At 38.0% G+C, this 16,819-nt stretch overlaps 1 protein-coding gene across 1 annotated transcript in view; it reads left to right on the top strand.

The window, feature by feature from the left end:
- The window catches only part of PRELP (proline and arginine rich end leucine rich repeat protein), a 104,737-nt gene that overhangs the window by 87,301 nt on the left and 617 nt on the right, over positions 1–16,819 (top strand). The window lies entirely within an intron of this gene.

The following is a 16,819-nucleotide window of genomic DNA, read 5'->3' as shown; positions in this document are numbered from 1 at the left end:
ATGATCATCGCTCCCGTACTTGACACGCATGTTTTTGACAGAGTTTTTAATAAATAAGGGCGTTGTATGTAGATTTGCGGCAGTGATGTCTGGCGAGCGTATTGACGCCAGCAAATGCACAGAGACTGATGCTTTGATAAATCGGACCATTAAACTGGAGACAGGATACAATGGTACTGCAGACAGGATGCAATTGTACTACAGAGTTAGACTGGAGACCAGGGATAGGCAAGGTGTCAGTACACGGACACTGGTGTCCATGACTAGCCCTTGCAGTGTCCGCCACAACCTTAGTATATCTTTTCTTTATGATTAAATAAAAGGAATTAAAAAAAATATGTAGTGTGAATAAAGTTAGTGGCTTGTGAAGAGACTGCTAGTGATATTGGGTGATAAGTTATGGAATAAATAAAGCCTGAGTGAAATACTGGATGTGTATCTGCATCTGTATCTGTATAATAACACCCAGCTCTATACAAAGACACAGTAGTGACACTGGCACATGCGTACAGCCAGACAAGGGCTGGTTATAGGATCAGTGGTATCTGCATCAGTATAATAACACCCAGCTCTATACAAAGACACAGTAGTGACACTGGCACATGCGTATAGCCAGACAAGGGCTGGTTATAGGATCAGTGGTATCTGCATCAGTATAATAGCACCCAGCACTATATAATGACACAGTAGTGACACTGGCTCATGGTTATAGCCAGAGGTGGTCTGGTTATAGGATCAGTGGTATCTGCATCAGTATAATAACATCCAGCACTATATAATGACACAGTAGTGACACTGGCTCATGGGTATAGCCAGAAGAGGGCTGGTTATAGGATCAGTGGTGTCTGCATCAGTATAATAACACTCAGCACTATATAATGACACAGTAGTGACACTGGCTCATGGGTATAGCCAGAGGAGGGCTGGTTATAGGATCAGTGGTATCTGCATCAGTATAATAACACCCAGCACTATATAATGACACAGTAGTGACACTGACACATTGGTATAGCCAGAGGAGGGCTGGTTATAGGATCAGTGGTATCTGCTTCAGTATAATAACACCCAGCGCTATATTATTTATTTATTTATTTATAAAATATTTTACCAGGAAGGATACATTGAGATTTCTCTCGTTTTCAAGTATGTCCTGGGTCCACAAAACATTGCATTGATACAATAGGGTACAATAAAATTCAAAAACAATAATAATACACAATAGATGCAAAAATTTTACATAGAACAGGTAAGAAATATATAATCAACCATGACAGGTGCATTCTGTTTTGAGATATGTAGAGAGGGATCTCTTAAAGGATATTAGGCTTGGGGAAGGTTTGAAAGTGTGCCGGAGGTCATTCCATAACTGTGGCGCTCGGTAGGAAAAGGAGGATCGAGCTGCTTTCTTTTTTTATTGAGGCAAGCTAAATAATGTGCTGGTACTGGATCGGAGGTTATAGGAGGTGGGAATAGCCGGGGAGAGCATTCTGCTCAGGTAGGGTAGGAGCTTCCCAGAAAGGCTCTTAAACACAAAGCAGGAAAGATGGAGGGTGCGTCTGGATTCCAGCGTCAGCCAGTTTAGCTCTTTTAGCATGTCACAATGATGGGTCTTGTAGTTACATTGTAGCACAAAGCGGCAGAACGAGTTATACAATGTATTAAGTTTATTAAGGTGAGTTTGCAGTGCAGGTGCGTATGCTACGTCCCCATAATCCATGATAGGCATCAGCATTTGCTGTACAATCTTTTCCTTTACTGTAGGGCTGAGGCAAGATTTGCTTCTGTACAGGGCACCTAATTTTGGATAAAGTTTAGATGCAAGATTTTCTATGTGGAGGCCAAAAGATAGATTAGGGTCTAAGAACATACCCAAGTATTTGAAAGAGTGGACTGCGGTAAGCATGCAATTGGATTTTGTTTTGATGCGTAGATGGGAATTTTGTAATTTGTGTAATTTAGGCCCAGTTCCAAAGATCATTGTGACAGTTTTGTCAGTGTTTAGGAAGAGTTTGTTTTTTGAGATCCACTTTTCTACCTCTGTGAACTGGTCTTGGAGCACTGCTTCAAGCTGCGGCAGATCAGATTTGTTTGCATAGATTACCGTGTCGTCTGCGTACATGTGTACAGTTGTGGATTTGCAGATATTAGGCAAATCATTTATAAATAATGTGAAAAGTAGGGGGCCGAGAATGGAACCTTGGGGAACATCACAAGTGACTGGGAGAGGGAGGGAGTCACTGTTAGAAACAGAGACATATTGTGATTGATCCGATAAATATGATCTAAACCAGGTTAATTTACAATCAGCAATACCAGAGTTTTTTAGTTTGAGCAGTAGTATGTCGTGGTCCACTGTGTCAAAAGCCTTAGCAAAATCAAGGAAAATAGCTCCAGTTAGGTCTCCTTGTTCCATGCCAGTTTGGATGTCGTTGCAAACTTTTAGGAGGGCAGTTGTAGTGGAGTGATTCGGTCGAAAACCTGATTGATCAGGGGTCAGATAGTTAGAAAGTTGGTAATACTCGCATAATTGCGTATGGACGCATTTTTCTATGATTTTTGACAATACTGGGAGCAATGATATAGGGCGATAGTTAGAAACCAAGGTTAACTCCCCACTTTTATGAATAGGCACTACTCTTGCAGTTTTCCAGAGTTTGGGTATGTATCCAGACACCAAGGATTCGCTAATTAGGGTTGTGACAGGCTTAGCAATTGTCAGCGCACTGAGCTTCAACAGCATTGCTGGGATTTGATCAGGTCCAGACTGGTTTTTCATTTTTATTATTAAGGTGTTTCTTAACACCTTAATAATGACACAGCAGTGACACTGGCTCATGGGTATAGCCAGAGGAGGGCTGGTTATAGGATCAGTGGTATCTGCATCAATATAATAACACCCAGCTCCATACAAAGACACAGTAGTGACACTGGCACATGGGTATAGCCAGAGGAGTGCTGGTTATAGGATCAGTGGTATCTGCATCAGTATAATAACACCCAGCTCTATACAAAGACACAGTAGTGACACTGGCTCATGGGTATAGCCAGAGGAGGGTTGGTTATAGGATCAGTGGTATCTGCATCAGTATAATAACACCCAGCACTATATAATAACACAGTAGTGACACTGGCTCATGGGTATAGCCAGAGGAGGGCTGGTTATAGGATCAGTGATATCTGCATCAGTATAATAACACCCAGCACTATGCAATGACACAGTAGTGACACTGACACATGGGTATAGCCAGAGGAGGGCTGGTTATAGGATCAGTGGTATCTGCTTCAGTATAATAACACCCAGCGCTATATAATGACACAGCAGTGACACTGGCTCATGGGTATAGCCAGAGGAGTGCTGGTTATAGGATCAGTGGTATCTGCATCAGTATAATAACACCCAGCACTATATAATGACACAGTAGTGACACTGGCTCATGGGTATAGCCAGAGGAGGGCTGGTTATAGGATCAGTGGTATCTGCATCAGTATAATAACACCCAGCACTATATAATGACACAGTAGTGACACTGGCACATGGGTATAGCCAGAAGAGGGCTGGTTATAGGGTCAGTGGTATCTGCTTCAGTATAATAACACCAAGCACTATAAAATAATGTTTTTAATTTCAAATGTACCTTGGTGTCCTTCACTAAGGTCTGTACTGTACTGAAAAATGTCAGCCACAGCCTTTGTCTGTGCCTATCCCTGCTGAAGACAGGATACACTGGTACTGCAGACAGGATGCAATGGTACTGCAGATAGAAAACACTGGCACTGCAGACAGAATTCAATGGTACTGCAGATAGAATACTCTGGTACTGCAGATAGAATACTCTGGTACTGCAGATAGGATGCAATGGCACTACAGAGTTAGACGAAACACACAATGCATTGCTACTGCAGACAGGATGCACTGGTACTGCAGATACAGACTACAGACAGGATGCACTTGTACTAAAGATACAGGGGCATTGGACTCGCCAGAAACAGCAGTTATGAAGCAGCGGTCACAAAGACCGCTGCTCCATAACCTGTCCGCCTGCTCTAAGCAGGAGGACAGACATCGCCACAATACAACCCGCTCGAGTACGATCGGGTTGATTGATACCCCCCTGCTGGCGGCTGATTGGCCGCGAGTCTGCAGGGGGTGGCGTTGCACCAGCAGCTCTTGTGAGCTGCTGGTGCAATGCTGAATATGGCAAACGCATTGCTCGCTGTATTCAGCGATGTCTGTCGGACCTGATCCGCTCTGTCGGATCAGGTCCGACAGACATTGATAACTATAGGCCACAGACTACAGACAGGATGCACTGGTACAGCAGATACAGACTACACACAGGATACACTGGTACTGCAAGTACAGACTACAGACAGGTTGCACTAGTACTGCAGATGCAGACTACACACATGATACACTGGTACTGCAGATACAGACTACAGACAGGATACACCGGTACTGTAGATACAGACTACACACATGATACACTGGTACTGCAGATACAGACTACAGACAGGATACACCGGTACTGTAGATACAGACTACACACATGATACACTGGTACTGCAGATACAGACTACAGACAGGATACACCGGTACTGTAGATACAGACTACACACATGATACACTGGTACTGCAGATACAGACTACAGACAGGATACACCGGTACTGTAGATACAGACTACACACATGATACACTGGTACTGCAGATAAAGACTACACACAGGTAGGGATGGGCGAATATTTCTCAACATTCAAAAAAACCATAAATTTTAACACATTCGTTCGTTCGAATCGAATTTCGAATGTATACATAACATTCTAACATTCGATTTTCGAATGTTCAGTTTCGAAATTTATGATTACATTCGAAAATATTCTTTTCGAAAAATTCGAATTTAGATTGTAATAGTATTTCTAATGCTTTTTCTTTAAATGTAATATTCAAATTATGCAATATTCTATATAGAAACATTCGAAATGATATATTTGTATCTATTATGTATCAATTTACTAGATTCCCGCCCTACCACATGAACTATTAAACTTCTGAATAGTATTTGTTAAATAGAATGTTAAATTCGAAATTTCGAATGTGGACATTCAATATAATTATAAACATTCGAATTCGAAAGCGACATTCAAAAACTGTAAATAACATTTGATTATAGAATTTTTAAGAATATTCGCACTTATCAACATTCGGATTTATAATTCGAATTTCGGTAATAACATTCGTTCTACATTCGAAATTAGAAAATTTACACATTCGCCCATCCCTACACACAGGATACACTGGTACTGCAGATACAGACTACACACAGGATAAACTGGTACTGCAGATACAGACTACAGACAGGATACACTGGTACTGCAGATACAGACTACAGACAGGATACACTGGTGCTGCAGATACAGACTACAGACAGGATACACATACTGCAGATACAGACTACAGACAGGATACACATACTGCAGATACAGACTACAGACAGAATACACATACTGCAGATACAGACTACAGACAGGATACACTGGTGCTGCAGATACAGACTACAGACAGGTTGCACTGGTACTGCAGATACAGACTACAGACAGGATACACTGGTGCTGCAGATACAGACTACAGACAGGATACACATACTGCAGATACAGACTACAGATAGAATACACATACTGCAGATACAGACTACAGACAGGATACACATACTGCAGATACAGACTACAGACAGAATACACATACTGCAGATACAGACTACAGACAGGATACACTGGTGCTGCAGATACAGACTACAGACAGGATACACATACTGCAGATACAGACTACAGACAGGTTGCACTGGTACTGCAGATACAGACTACAGACAGAATACACATACTGCAGATACAGACTACAGACAGGATACACATACTGCAGATACAGACTACAGACAGAATACACATACTGCAGATACAGACTACAGACAGGATACACTGGTGCTGCAGATACAGACTACAGACAGGATACACATACTGCAGATACAGACTACAGACAGGATACACTGGTGCTGCAGATACAGACTACAGACAGAATACACATACTGCAGATACAGACTACAGACAGGATACACATACTGCAGATACAGACTACAGACAGGTTGCACTGGTACTGCAGATACAGACTACAGACAGGATACACTGGTGCTGCAGATACAGACTACAGACAGAATACACATACTGCAGATACAGACTACAGACAGGATACACATACTGCAGATACAGACTACAGACAGGATACACTGGTGCTGCAGATACAGACTACAGACAGAATACACATACTGCAGATACAGACTACAGACAGGATACACATACTGCAGATACAGACTACAGACAGGATACACATACTGCAGATACAGACTACAGACAGGTTGCACTGGTACTGCAGATACAGACTACAGACAGGATACACTGGTGCTGCAGATACAGACTACAGACAGGATACACATACTGCAGATACAGACTACAGACAGGATACACTGGTGCTGCAGATACAGACTACAGACAGAATACACATACTGCAGATACAGACTACAGACAGGATACACATACTGCAGATACAGACTACACACAGGATACACTGGTACTGCAGATACAGACTACAGACAGGATGCACTGGTACTGCAGATACAGACTACAGACAGGATACACTGGTGCTGCAGATACAGACTACAGACAGAATACACATACTGCAGATACAGACTACAGACAGGATACACATACTGCAGATACAGACTACAGACAGGTTGCACTGGTACTGCAGATACAGACTACAGACAGGATACACTGGTGCTGCAGATACAGACTACAGACAGAATACACATACTGCAGATACAGACTACAGACAGGATACACATACTGCAGATACAGACTACACACAGGATACACTGGTACTACAGATACAGACTACAGACAGGATGCACTGGTACTGCAGATACAGACTACAGACAGGATACACTGGTGCTGCAGATACAGACTACAGACAGGATACACATACTACAGAAACAGACTACAGACTGGTTGCACTGGTACTGCAGATACAGACTACACACAGGATACACTGGTACTGCAGATACAGACTACAGACAGGATGCACTGGTACTGCAGATATAGACTACAGACAGGATACACATACTACAGATACAGACTACAGACAGGATACACATACTGCAGATACAGACAGGATACACTTATACTGCAGATACAGACTACAGACAGGATTCACATACTACAGATACAGACTACAGACAGGATGCACTGATACAGCAGATACAGACTACAGACAGGATTCACATACTACAGATACAGACTACAGACAGGATGCACTGATACAGCAGATACAGAATACAGACAGGATGCACTGGTACAGCAGATGCAGACTACACACAGGATACACTGGTACTGAAGATACAGACTACAGATAACTGGTACTGCAGATGCATACTACAGACAGGATACACTGGTACTGCAGTAGTTATGTTGTGTTTTATGCAGCTTTTTTACTTCCCCTACCCTTAAAGGGACACTGAACCCAATTTTTTTATTTCATGATTCAGATAGAGCATGCAATTTTAAGCAACTTTCTAATTTACTCCCATTATCAAATTTTCTTCATTCTCTTGGTATCTTTATTTGAAATGCAAGAATGTAAGCTTAGATGCCGGCCCATTTTTGGTGAACAACCTGGGTTGTTCTTGCTGATTGGTGGATACATTCACCCACCAATAAACAAGTGCTGTCCATGGTTCTGAACCAAAAAATAGCTTAGATGCCTTCTTTTTCAAATAAAGATAGCAAGAGAACGAAGAAAAAATGATAATAGGAGTAAATTAGAAAGTTGCTTAAAATTGCATGCTCTATTTGAGAAGGGCTCCAAAGTATATATATATATATATATATATATACAGGTAGCCCTCATTTTACACCGGGGTTAGGTTCCAGAAGGAATGGTTGTAAATCGAAACTGTTGTAAATTGAAACCCAGTTTATAATGTTAGTCAATGGGAAGTGAGGGAGATAGGTTCCAGGCCCCTCTAAAAATTGTCATAAGTAACATCTAATATAATATTTTTAAAGCTTTGAAATGAAGACTTTAAATGCTAAACAGCATTATTAACCTAATAAAATAATCACACAACACAAAATATATAATTAAACTAAGTTAAATGAACAAAAACATTTGCTAAACAGCATTATAAACCTAATAAAATAATCACACAACACAGACTTCACTTGCATTTTTATGCAAACAGTTCTTTCTATGCATTCCAATCTGGACTGATTTATAGACATGAAGATATTGTTCCTTTGAAATCTGCTCGATAGCTCAGGTCTGGTTAAACTGATTAATTTCAGCTTGCTTGGCTTTGCTGCAACACAAGCGGACAGCTCCACCTACTGGCTATTTTAATAAATGCACTGCTTCTCAATGCTTTCAATAGCAGTCACATAACTGGAAAAAAAGGTTGTTATTCTGAAACGGTGTAAATTGAACCGTTGTAAAACGAGGGCCACCTGTACTTATATATATATATACTGTATATATATATGTATGTATGTATTTGTATATACATGTGTATATATGTGTTTATATGTGTATATATGTGTATATATGTGTTTATATGTGTATATATGTATGTATATACTGTATATATACAAAACAGAAAGAGTAGAAGTCTGATAGGAACGAACAGCAGCATCAATAGCTTGTCCTATGGCTCGGTTGCCACCTGGGAGTAGCTTCTTTCTACCCAATTGTGCTTTCTACAGAGGAAAACTTTCCTGTAGTATATCAGTCTGATCCCGCCGACATGGTCAGTCCAGCCCCAAAATACCAGGCAACTCTCCTCTGAACAAGGAAAATGGCAACCCCAGCCCTTTTCAGTCAGACACCTTGCCATATACCATATACCTTTTAACCCTTATAAAAAAAAATATAAATATTTTTTCTCAGAAGCTGTATATATGAATGTATCACTTTATTTTAATGTATTTTTGATTTGTTTGGTAAACTTTTTTTTTTAACTCTTATGCTTTATGCTAGGTTTTCACTCACAATAACCCTGATGAGCATAAATTTTGTTTGCGTTTGAGCGCACCGTTTACTTTCAACTTGTAGTACACGCGCAAGTTAGCACATTCGCAATATTGCTAATCAGGTCCTGCACTAATTTTAGTGCACCACTTGTAATCTAGCCCTTTATGGATTGAAATAACTGACTGTCTATTTATCCCAAGAAGGAAAAAATAATTAATAGGTTTAGTGACAGGAGTGGAAAGCCACCTCTATGATATATTTGTCATGGAAACTTCAGAAGTCCCCCCATTTCACATTTACAGAACTTTCTATTTCACGTCTGTTCCAAACCTCAGAAGTCTTTTCAGAATAATAATTGGAGATGTTTACGCGGTGCAGCTATTAGCACATCGGAATACATGGCATCTGGCTCTTTGAAACTGAATTATTAGAGCTGACTAGCTTTGTGTTTCTTTATCAAGCTTTATGCAATGTAAAATTTTACAGTGAACAGCAGACACCTGCTGTGTTCATGTGAAGAGAAAAACAGAGCGAGGAAAAGGAAGAGGGGGGAGGTTTGAGGGGTGATTGAAAGAGACAGCAACTTTGGTAACAATTCCTGGGAGAAAGGCCAAGATCTGAGTGACTCTGGGATTAAACGCTGAGCCAAAGGATTAAGGGTAACAAACTCCTTATTCCATCTGTCAGGGCAGGTGTGATTTTATTGCAGGCTCCCTGGGTTGATGAAGAAGTTCTATAGTTGTCTGCTTGCATACAATGACAGGGTCAAACCTCACTTTTGCACCCTAGGGCAGCTGGCTGGATTGCTTTATGGTGAATAAATGCATGTGAATAGGAAGTAGGAAAGAGGCAAAGTAAAGAGAAACATAGAGCAGAGACTTAGGGCTAGATTTATCAAGCCCCTACGGCAGCAAGTTCTCACAAGAACTTGCTCGCCGTGATTTATCAAGCAGCGGTCACCAAACCGCTGCTTCCCTAAACTCTTCGCTACCTCTATTGTGGCGAAATTCAATCTCCTCGGTCGAGTCCGACCGAGGAGATTGACAGCTCCTGCCCGCGCGTGATTGGCTGTGCGCGGGCAGGGGGCGGGATTGCACGCGAGGGCAAAATTGCGCTCGTGTCCAATGTTAATTACCTAAGGGGAATTTTGCCCCGCAACAGGCGAGCTGAGGCGTACAGGGGCGCGTATACGTGCCCCTGTACGCCTCAGCTATGATAAATCTAGCCCATAGGGCCTGATCTTCAAAACCTCACTGCTTAGGCAAGATATTCTAAAAAGTCTCGTCGGTATGGCGAGGCCCTTAAAAAAAATGTAGGAACACAAATTCTTGAGAAATGTTTATGTTGCTACGTAGTTTTATTTATGTGAAACAGAGACTCATAGATTACAATACAAGGTCTAAAAAAAAATCCCAAAGATTTTGTGTGATTTCTCTCCTTGACGCAAAGTTTTAAACATCAGGCCCGTACACTATATTCCATGGGAAAAAATTAATTCACAAAAAAAAAACCAGACCTTGAATTTCAACATTTTTTTTTCATGATTCATACTTAGAATGGCGAGATTACGAATGGAGCACATACTTGAGCTATACTTGAGCTCCACTCAGTAATACCGGCGCACGTAAATGTGTGCTGGTATTACAAGTTAAAGCGCAATGTAAACGCAACCTTGCATTCGCTTCGCATGGAAGTTTTGCACTCACGATAGCGCGCTTCCGTAGGCTCCAATGGGAGCCTCGTTCTGATGCCGATAGTCACAGAACCTAACGCAGTGAAGAGGGTAGGTCACACAGCAATGGGCAGCAAAGTTTAAATATATATGTATATGGACATATACATATATATTTAAGTGTTTATATGTTTATATACACATATTAACACATAAATATATATGTATATAAGCATACATATATATATATATTTACAGTTTTAACACAGTCCCCATAGACTGCAATGTAAAGGTACCTTTCAGTGGCTTTTTTTTTTCCAAATACCCCACATCTGCTCACTTTAACCCCTTTAAATAAAATGTTCCTTTTTTTTTAAAGGAACACTACTCTTTATTTTGGGGGACAATAAAGATTAATTATTATTAATATTAAAAAAAAATTACAGTTTTTAATTATTTTAAAAAATCTTGGGCCAGATTACAAGTGGAGTGCTATTTAATGCTCTTGCTTGAGTATTAACTGTTCTAGAAGTAAGCTTGTCGGGTTGCACTTGTATTACAAGTTGAAAGTAAACAGTTTTCACATGCGCGCTAACCCGACGTGCATAAAAAGCCAAACTTAGAATATCGCAACCACGTTGAGCAAAAAATTTGGGAAATAACCTAACTAGCTACTCGCACACAAACCCGATTGCATATTCTCAAGTGCACTAACCCGACATGAAAAAATGTATATTTCACCTTCCAATGTCCTTCACATAGAATAATATGTTCTATTTATTCATAAATACATATATATATATATATATATATATATATATATATATATATATATATATATATATATATAATTTTATATGATTTTTTTGCACAAATATATATATAAACCTATATATATATATATACCGGTATATATACTGTAAATATACACATGATTATATATATAGGTATATATAGGTATAGATAAATATCTATTTCAAATACTTAGAACATATTCCCTTGTTTGCAGAATGTAAAATATTTACAGTAAATACGTAGTTAAAACTTTTACTAAATATGAATATCGCATAAATATGTTTTTATTATTTTTTCATCTACTTAGCTGCAAAGGGCTCTAATGCACTTTTATATATATATATATATATATATATATATATATATATATATATATATATATATATATATATATATATATATATATATATATATATATATATATATGTGTGTTCTTATGTGTTTATATGTGAATAAATGTCTGTAAATACTTATATACACATATGAATACATATGTACACACATATAAACACACGTAAATGTATATATATATATATACGGTATATATACACACATATACATATTTATACAAGTATGTGTATGTATCTCAATGTTAAAGCCTTTTGTCTGCCTTTTCTTTTCCTAACACCTGAGACCTCATATTTTTTAGCCCTTATAACTTTTTGTGTAATATTTTTTTGAATAATTTTAGCAGATGATGTTATTATGAGTTTAACTATACTTTGTAATCTATTTTTGATGTGTTATGTTAGACTATTTTGTTTCCCAAAACAGTTACCAGAGCTCTGAGGTTGTGCTAACCCGACAACGCTTTAACTTGTGCTCAAGCAATCACGTTTACTTCAACTTGTAATATGCGCACTACTTCCAATGCGCGCAAAAAAGTACGATAGACCCTATATCGCTCACAAGCAAACTCGTAATCAGACCCTTATTTTTTAAACAGATATTTTGCAATGCAGTTATTCATTTCTAAATTTGTTAATACAAAATTGTCTTTAATGACCCTTTAAGGAAAGGAGATACGTTTGAACAAAGGATACAAAGAGAAAGATGTACGTTTTAGAAGTAATTTTTTTTTTATTTTAATTGTACGTTCTTTCAGAATCACAAAAGTGTTACTTCGTTGCCCCTTTAATTTTAGCTTACATTTATGGGGTTGGTTAATCTAGCTCATCTGACTGGTTCTTGTACAGCACAGATGCCCATTTGTCTGCAGATAATACATATACACTATTATGATATCATGGATCATGTTATACAACTGATATAAAAGATGCAAATTGCTTTTTCACCAGATAAATGTGTGGTGTTATTCATATGACAGATAAGGCTGCACTGTGCCTGATTACCAGATATTGCTTATAATGTGATTTATTGTGAGCCGCAAATGGCGATTGCATGTTTCATTGTATAAATTATAGCTATTGTACAGATGATAAATGCTTACTCTTGTGCATATAATGGCTTCAAATTTCTTTAGAAATGATAGGTGTTTCTCTGCTTGTAATAGACTATCCACCTCTAGATGGGGATTTGCATTTTAGTACACATTTCTCTTTTATGTGACAGTTACATGCCATTTTGCAAAATCAATGTACATTACGCTGGTGCTGCATAATTTGTTTGGATATACATTCTGTTTGGATGGGTTAAATACTGGAAGGATTTAGACCAATCATTTCCAACTATTCCTACTTTGTGACATGCTTGGTGTACTTTTACAAAAAGCATGTGACAAATCATAATTTTAGGAATAAAACTGAAATTTCCATAAACTTTAATCTAGATCAGCACTCAGTCTTGCTGTCTGTGTGTCTTCTTCCTCTGTATATATCAAAACATTTTTGGGACTGCACAAAGCGACAACATGCAGTAAAAAACAACTTTCCAATTTAAAGTGCCATGAAACAGGTTGAGATCTGTGCATATCCTAAAAGGGCTAATGAATTTAAAACAATTTGCATTAAAAAATAGTTTAAAAATTGCTGGCAAGTATTTTAAAATAATTTTCAAAAATATGCAAAATGAATTACATAGTTAAACTGCCTGGAACAGCTAACTCCGCCCCTCTTCTCAGTGTTTAGACACAGGCATTGTATTTCAACTGAGTTCACAGCTTCTAGGCATGCTCCAGCAGATAGTCCCTATTCACTTTTGCATTCTACCAAAAGAACAATAAATAGATACAGCCATAAAAGGAATTGTGTGGGGGGAGTTAGAGCTTTACAATTCAGAAACTAAAAAGAAAGAGTTAATGGCGAGGTACTGCAGTATAAATTTGCAGGTAAAGTAATTAAAGTACATATTATATTATTTGGCTCTATCCCAACTTGTTTCATGTCCCTTTAATTACCTTATTAAAATGTGCACAATCCTTTATATGCACACTTTCTGAGGCACCAGTTCCTACTGTACATGTGCAAGAGTTCACAGTATACACATATATGGGTTTTTTTAATGGCTGATGTTTGTCACATGCTATAGGGGCAGGGAAAATGGTAGTCATTTTTACATTTGTCAGAAAAAAAAAATCTACTAATTCAGACTAAGGGCTCCATGTACTAAGTAGCGATGCTGTTATGGGGCTCACTCATGCACCACCGCTGAGTTGGAGGATATAAATCACCACAAAAACTTTCAATAAGGCACATTTTGACAGTGGATGTACAGTGTCTGCTGCCCATTCGCCACAAAGCCAGGTTAACTGGTTCCCAAATAGGTGACTTTGTAGATGGGGCCCATAGTGATATTGTATTGTATTTTTATTATGCATTTGTTGATTATGCCATTCTTTTGTATTTAATGGTTATTTAAACCACATTTCAACTGCTCAAAACTAGTCAATGAGTATCCAGAATACACCTTTACTTTATAGACACATATCCTAGATCACACAGCATTGACCAATCACACTTAAAGGGCCATAATACCCAAATGTTTAAACACTTGAAAGTGATGCAGCATAGCTGTTAAAAGCTGACTAGAAAATATCTCCTGAAGATCTCTATGTAAAAAAGAAAGATATTTTACCTCAAAAGTTCCTCAGTAGCCACCTCCCATTGTAAAGGATTTCTAAGCAGCATTTCAGTGTGTCTGTCCTAGGACAGCTGAAGGGATGAGCATCGTGCACTCTCATCTTATTTCACCAATCAGGTAAAGGAAGTTTGCAATGAAATCTCATGAGAGTCAAGTCAAATCTCATGAGATTACAGTAAAAGTTCATGACCTCAGCACTGCTGATGCTGATTGGCTGCTGTTCATTTCTTCATTTTTTTTATTTTTTTTACCTGTAGCTGGGAGCAGTTGAGTATAACTTTTTACACAGAACTTACTCTGCTGAGCTGAGGAGATTGTGAGGTAAAATATCTTCCTTTTTTACATAGAGATGCTCAGGTGATATTTTCCTGTCAGCTTTTTACAGTTATACTGCATCAGTTTCAAGTGATTAAGCATATGAGTATTATGTCCCTTTAAACCTGGATTACATTTTTAAAATTTTGGCAGGTAATTTATTGACCCACAGGAACTAACAATATCAAAACTATTTTTGCTAAAAGATAAATAATATGTACAATTTGGCACCTTTTTGGCCTCAACCATAATTCTTCATGACAGTCTGAGGCATGAATTGTCACAAGGGATAAACAAAGCATTCAACCCGATAATTTAAAGGGACACTGAACCCAAATTTTTTCTTTTGTGATTCAGATAGAACATGACATTTTAAGCAACTTTCTAATTTACTCCTATTATCAAATTTTCTTCATTCTCTTGGTATTTTTCTTTGAAATGCAAGTATGTAAGTTTAGATGCCAGCCCATTTTTGGTGAACAACCTGGGTTGTTCTTGCTGATTGGTGGATAAATTAATCCACCAATAGAAAGTGCTGTCCAGAGTACTGAACCATAAAAAGCTTAAGTGCCTTCTTTTTCAAATAAAGATAGCAAGAGAACGAAGAAAATTGATAATAGGAGTAAATTAGAAAGTTGCTTAAATTGCATGCTCTATCTGAATCATTAAAGAAAAAAATGGGTTCATTGTCCCTTTAACGATACATGGTACTCAAAAAGTTCTCAAAACCTGTTGAAATTGAAAATGAAAATTAGCAGTTAATGTATGGTCATGTACAACTGAATCCCCAAGACTCTACTTCTCACTAGCAGATAGTGACAACTCTCACATAAAAAGTTAGTTTATTCAGCACACGGGCACCCTTAAAAAAAAGCTACTACAATACATTTTGAACAATTATCACATTTTCTGATATTTTTTTAGAGCCTACAAAAAAAATTAAAAAAAAATCCAGTTTACAAATATTATCAAATATACTTTGCTCTCTTTGTATACCAAGCTAGGGTCAGGAACATGCATGTATCTGGAGCACTATATAGCAGCAGTTTTGTGTCAATGCTTGACAATGTTATACACTTTTAAACACTAGATGATAGTAATATTTGCACAATGTACAACACTGTTGATGCAAAACTTCTACCATATGGTGCGCCAGAAACATGCACGCTCCTGAGTCTACCTAGGTGTTCTTTTCCACAAATGATACCAAGAGAACAAAGTAAATTGGAAAGATTTTTTTGTATTGTATCCATGGTACCCAAATCTTAAAAAAAATTGTGTTTTATGTCCCTTTAAAAACTAAAATAATCTCATGTGCATTTTAATTTAGACTTTTATGCCCCTTTAAAGGAACATAAAACCCCCAAATTGTGTAATGATTCAGATAGAGCATAACATTTTTAAACAACTTTCTAATTAACGTTTATTATCTAATTTGTTTTGTTCTCGTTGTATCCTTTGTTGAAAAGCACACCTAGGTTGCTCAAGAGCAGCAATCCATTACAGGGAGCCAGCTGCTGATTGGTGACTACACATATATGCCTCTTGTCACTGGCTCACCTGACGTGTTAAGCTAGTTCCAAATAGGGCATTTCTGCCCCTTCAACAAAGAATAAAAGATAACAAGGGAATGAAGGAAATGTTATAATAGAAGTAAATTGGAAAGTTGTCTGAAATCGTTATGCTCTATTTGAACTATGAATATTTGGGTTTCATGTCCCTTTAATACTGATGTATTGTAATTCAGACTATTAATTAAGTCCCTTTAATATCATACATATTGTAATTTAATGTAGACTATGATGTCCCTTTAATACTATATATATTTTAATTTAGACTATTATCCCCTTTGTGTACTGCAGGTACCTTGATTTTAAAATCAAAACCCAGGACTTATATCACGACAACATTCTTTAGTGATGTTTGT

The sequence above is a fragment of the Bombina bombina genome, chromosome 3 (assembly GCF_027579735.1).
Source record: "Bombina bombina isolate aBomBom1 chromosome 3, aBomBom1.pri, whole genome shotgun sequence".
Lineage (NCBI taxonomy): Eukaryota > Metazoa > Chordata > Amphibia > Anura > Bombinatoridae > Bombina > Bombina bombina.
The sequence above is the reverse complement of the archived record's forward strand: the minus strand, read 5'-3'. Positions and strand labels throughout refer to the sequence as shown.